Source organism: Pelmatolapia mariae, linkage group LG23 (genome assembly GCF_036321145.2).
Source record: "Pelmatolapia mariae isolate MD_Pm_ZW linkage group LG23, Pm_UMD_F_2, whole genome shotgun sequence".
Classification (NCBI taxonomy): domain Eukaryota; kingdom Metazoa; phylum Chordata; class Actinopteri; order Cichliformes; family Cichlidae; genus Pelmatolapia; species Pelmatolapia mariae.
Window position 1 is genome coordinate 19401385 of NC_086246.1, and position 5622 is coordinate 19407006.

Below are 5622 nucleotides of genomic sequence, written 5' to 3' on the forward strand. Positions count from 1 at the left end.
AGTCCTGCAGCTTGGGTCCTTTTTTCTTGCTTGCCTGCCACACAGCCCATTCTGTTTTCTGACAGAATTAGTGTCAGAAAAAGTAATGAAGTTCATAATTTGCTCACTAAGCAGAAGTGAATGTGGATGTTAGTGTTGCTCTGCATCTGTAACAACCCCCCCCCCCCCCCAAAAAAAACAAAAAAAAACAGACCTGACTATTTGTGTGTTGTTTGTTTGTGTCTGTGTACCCTGACACCTCATGTTAAAGATGTCCTGGCAGATGTTGGCCTTTTACAAGAGACTCACAGACCCCTTAGAGGTTTAAAAGAACTTAAAACACCTGAGTTTCCTAATGTGTTCTCAGCTTGTTATAATTCTAGACAAAGGGGAGTAGCAATTTTAATCCATAAAAATATTAATTTCACAGTACTCGATACAGTTATAGATCCAGAAGGTGGATTCTTAATCATTAAACTATCTATACTTGATAAAAAGCTATGTATTGTAAGTGTATATGATCCAAATGTTGATGATCCCTCATTCTTTCACGGTTTTTTCAGTGCACTCTCTGAACACTTAGATGGCACACTTGTTCTTGGAGGCGACCTCAACCTTGGACTAAATGAAGAAATGGATAGGCTCAATACAGCAGGAACTCAGCACAATTGGCAGTCCACAAATATAATCAAACAGTATATGAGCGACTTTGGTCTTTGCGATGCATGGCGCTCCCTTCACCCCACCAGTAAGGAATATACTTTCTTCTCACATGTTTATCACTCCTACTCTCATCTGGATTATTTTTTGGTCAGCAGCTCACTGCTGAGGGACATTTCAGACACTGAGATTCACCCTATAGCTGTCAGCGATCATGCTCCTGTATCTTTAACACTAATATATAACAAGAACATTGCGCAAAGTAAAAACTGGAGATTTAATACATCACTGCTTAAAGATGAAGACTTTATTAAATATTTTAAAAAAGAGTGGACTTCATATTTAGACTATAATGACACTCCCGGAACATCAGCTTCTGTTCTATGGGAAGCAGGGAAAGCTGTGATGAGAGGTAAAATAATTTCTTTCTCATCACATAAAAAGAAAGAAGAAAACAAAAATATTCAGGAACTAGAAAAAAAACATCAAATCCCTAGAAGAAGCCTACGCATCCCAACAAGATCAGGAAACATTGAACAAAATACGCAAAACAAAAGTAGAATTAAATGAGATAATTAATAAAAAAAAAAAAAACCCAAAATTCTCAGTACAAAGACTTCGCTTACAAAATTTTGAACATGGTAATAAATCCGGTCCATTTCTAGCAAACCAGCTAAAAATAAATAAATAAAAAACAACTATATGTGCTGTTCAAGATTCATCTGGGAACACAATATATGAAGCGAAAAAAATTAAAATTTCAGGGATTTCTATAAAACTTTATATTCACCACAAATAAACCCATTTAAAAACGAAATTGATCAGTTTTTAGACAACATAACTCTTCTAAAATTACTAGCCACTCAAGCAATGGCACTGGATTCGCCACTGACGCCAGTTGAACTCCAGGAAGCCCTGATAAGTATGCCCAATAATAAGGCTCCAGGTCCAGACGGCTTTCCTGCAGAATTCTACAAAGAATTCTGGATGATTTTAGCCCCAATTTTTTACAGAACGCTGTTGGAAATCAAAGAAAAGGGCAGACTCCCATCAAATATGAATTCTGCAAAAATTAATCTCCTGCTAAAACCAGGCAAAGACCCTGTATATCCCTCAATATAGTCCAATATCCCTTATAAATGTAGACCTTAAAATAATCTACAAAGCTCTCTCGAAGAGACTAGAGAAAATAACCCCCCTCTTAATTCATCCTGACCAAACTGGTTTCATAAAAGGTAGGCACTCATCAACAAATACACGTAGATTACTTAATTTGATAGACTACTCATGCAGTAAAAGCATCGAAACTACAATATTTTCTTTAGATGCAGAAAAAGTGTTTGACAGAGATAACTGGACATTTCTATTTGCAACTTTACGCAAATTTGGTTTTGGAACCTCTTTCATTAACTGGTTAAAATATTATACAATTCCCCAACAGCTTGTGTCAGAACAAATGACCAGACATCCTCCAGCTTCTGTCTCCTGAGGGGCACCAGGCAGGGATGCCCACTCTCCCCTTCACTGTTTGCAGCAGTTAGACAGAATACAGTAATTAAGGGCATAAAATGCAAGAACGTGGAACATAAAATCAGCCTTTATGCGGATGATGTGCTACTTTTTCTCCAAAACTCACAAACCAATCTCTCTGGGGTAATTGAATTGATAAACTCGTTTGCAAGAATATCAGATTACTCAATTAACTGGTCAAAATTTACAGTCCTTCCGATTAATTGCTCCTTCCATAATTCTTCTTCTACACCACTGCAAGCTGGAAATATAAAATATTTAGGTATTAATGTTTCTCCCAAGCTTGCAGATCTAACTAAATTAAACTATATCCCACTTTTAAAGAAAGTAGAAGGCGATCTGGCTAGATGGAAATGTCTACCCATATCACTCATGGGAAGGGTTGCCGCTATAAAAATGATGGTATTACCAAAAATAAATTATTTATTCTCAATGATCCCAACTAAACCGCCGCAAGATTGGTTCAGATCTCTAGATTCATATATGTCCAAATTCCTTTGGAAAAATAAACCCCCACGTATAAGCTTAAAAACACTACAAAAGACCAAGGATAAAGGAGGATTAGAACTACCTAACTTTCAGCACTACTTCTTAGCCAACAGGCTTCAGTTTATCTCAGGATGGCTAAAACATACCTTCTTAGACAAACCTTGGCTAGATGTAGAACAAGCACTTTGCAATAATCTAGAGATTTCAGATCTACCATTTATCAGCTCAAACATCAAAAGACATGAATGCTTTAAAAGCATCAACATCAGCTCCTCTCTGACAGCATGGTGGGAGTTTCTGAAGTTGACAGAGTCTTCATTAATCCCATGCAAACGTACACCTATCTGGAACAACCCTGACATATTACAAAACAATAATATGATAAACGTTCCAGATTGGAGTGGTAAAGGAATCAAATATTTAGAACATATATTAGAAGGAACAGAATTTATTCCATTTGACAGACTAGTTACACAATATGGGATCAACAAGAAAAGATTTTTAGAATATCAACAAATTAAATGCATAGTAAAAAAGAAATTTAAACCGGTCAAGTTGAACTACAAACACCACCAAGTGTGGTTCAATTTCTCACTCTTAAAACCCCCAAATTACTTTCCAAAATATACCGAATGCTTTCTAAAACAGATGACTCAATATCACTTCCTATTGCAAAATGGGAAGTGGATTTATCAGTTAACTTAGACCAAAACTTCTGGTCTCAGATTTGCTTAAAAACCTTTCATTTAATTAGAAATCCCAGTCTTCAGTTAATTCAATACAAAATACTACATAGAGTACACTATACAGGTCATCGGGTGTTCAAGATGGGCTTTACGTCTACCAACCAGTGGCAGTCCTAGCCTGTTTGGCGCCCTGGGCGAAGACTCCCTCTGGCGCCCCCCCCCCCACACACACACACACACAGGATTGTACATTAACATAGAAATTTTGTCGGAACCATACAGAATTTCACAAGAGAAACATACACACACAGATATGAAGAGAGAGAGAGTATACATTGTATGCAAACAGCTACCAAACAGCCATCATAATTCGTCATACAATGAGAACAGGACAAGTCAACAATTGACAATGACTAATTAATATTAAAATCTGTAACATAATGTATTGTTTGGAGTTTAGGCTGTTACTGTTACTATTTTTACCATTTCTTCTTTTAGCAACTGTAATCCACATTATTTCCTTAGGGATTAATAAAGTATTCTGATTGTTTCAGGATGACCTGCCATTATCCAATGACACATCTGCTTACCTGTATCTTTTGCTCATTTCTCCTCCTCTTCTTTTCTCTTTTTTCTAAACTGAGGACCTGATGGCTTTGAACCCAGGATTCAAATCATGAATACATAATGGGCTTGGATTTACAACATTATGAATGAAATGTGCTCTATTTGGAAACAGCAGGTCTCCCTCCCCTTTCCACTGGTTCTGTATGAGACATTAAATCATCAAAATATAAAATATAAATTTTAAATTGCTATTGATCCCTTTACCCCTGGTCCTAGAGTGTATATTTATTTTCTTACTCTTCTTATATTTATTGTTTGTTTACTTGCACTGATGTAACTGGAACTTCGTTGTCTCGTCTCTCTCTATACTGGACTGTATGTAGCAGAGATGACAATAAAGTTTACTTTGACTTCAGCAGCGAGCAGGCGCACCGAGGAAAAACATCGGTGCAAATTATAAGTCTGTATCATGATGTCTGGTGTTTTCGTGTTTGTTGGTTTGTTTTTATTTTGTTTTATTTTGCGAGTTGGTTATTAGATGCTGCTCCAGCCAGCCAGAGAATCCCCCGCCGCCCCGCCCTCTCCTCCCTGTGCCGCAAGCAGCAGGTGCACCTCGCAAACGGAGGGCGCCCTTACTCCCAGCAAATGGGCGGTAGAAAACCGATTGATGCCTATGCCATCCCCAGTATGCGCTGGCAAAACAGTCCTCATGAACTGGAAAAATAAAAATAATCGTAATTCTAACCAATATAAAAATGATCTAATAGATTATATTAGTCTTGATACAGCGTCTGCCACCACATCTGATAAATCGCTCTGGGCTCCTTTGATCAGCTCCATCACCTAGTGGGGGTGGGGTGTTGTAGTTTGGTCCCACCTTCACTGTTATGATGGGTGTGTGGGTAGGGACAGGGGCATCGGGGGATTACCTAGGAGCATCTTCCTTGGAGGAATGTTCGTATCTGTGTATGCCCATTTGTCTGTGTCTATATGTCAGGTCGGGTATTATACATCACCTCTCTAGGGACATCTCAGGCCCTCCAAGGTATGGAGGCCTATGTCCCCCCACCAGTCCCCCTGCCAGTGGCTGACGCCTTTAGACATCGGTGCATTGGTGGTTCTTGGTGTCCGGGGCTGCGAGCTCTGGCATGGACCGGCTCACTCCCAGTGGCTGGTTGTTGGGGCCTGGCGCCTGTCGACCTCAATTCAATTCAATTCAATTCAATTCAATTCAAATTTATTTATATAGCGCCAAATCACAACAAAAGTCACTTCAAGGTGCTTTATATTGTACAGTACATACAGAGAAAAATCCAACAATCATCTGACCCCCTATGTGCATGCACTTTGGCTACAGTGGGAAGGAAAAACTCCCTTTTAACAGGACGAAACCTCCGGCAGGTTTATCTACGACCGGTTGGGGTTGAGGGGAAGACAAAGACACGCTGTGAAAGAGAGCCAGAGATTATTAATGATTAAATGCAGAGAGGTGTATAAACACAGGTCACTAAGGAAGAAACACTCCGATGCATCATGGGAATCCCCCGCCTACGTCTATTGCAGCATAACTAAAGGAGGATTCAGGGTCACCTGGTCCAACCCTAACTATATGCTTTGGAAAAAAAGGAAAGTTTTAAGCCTAATCTTGAAAGTAGAGATAGTGTCTGTCTCCCGAATCCAAACTGGAAGCTGGTTCCACAGAAGAGGGGCC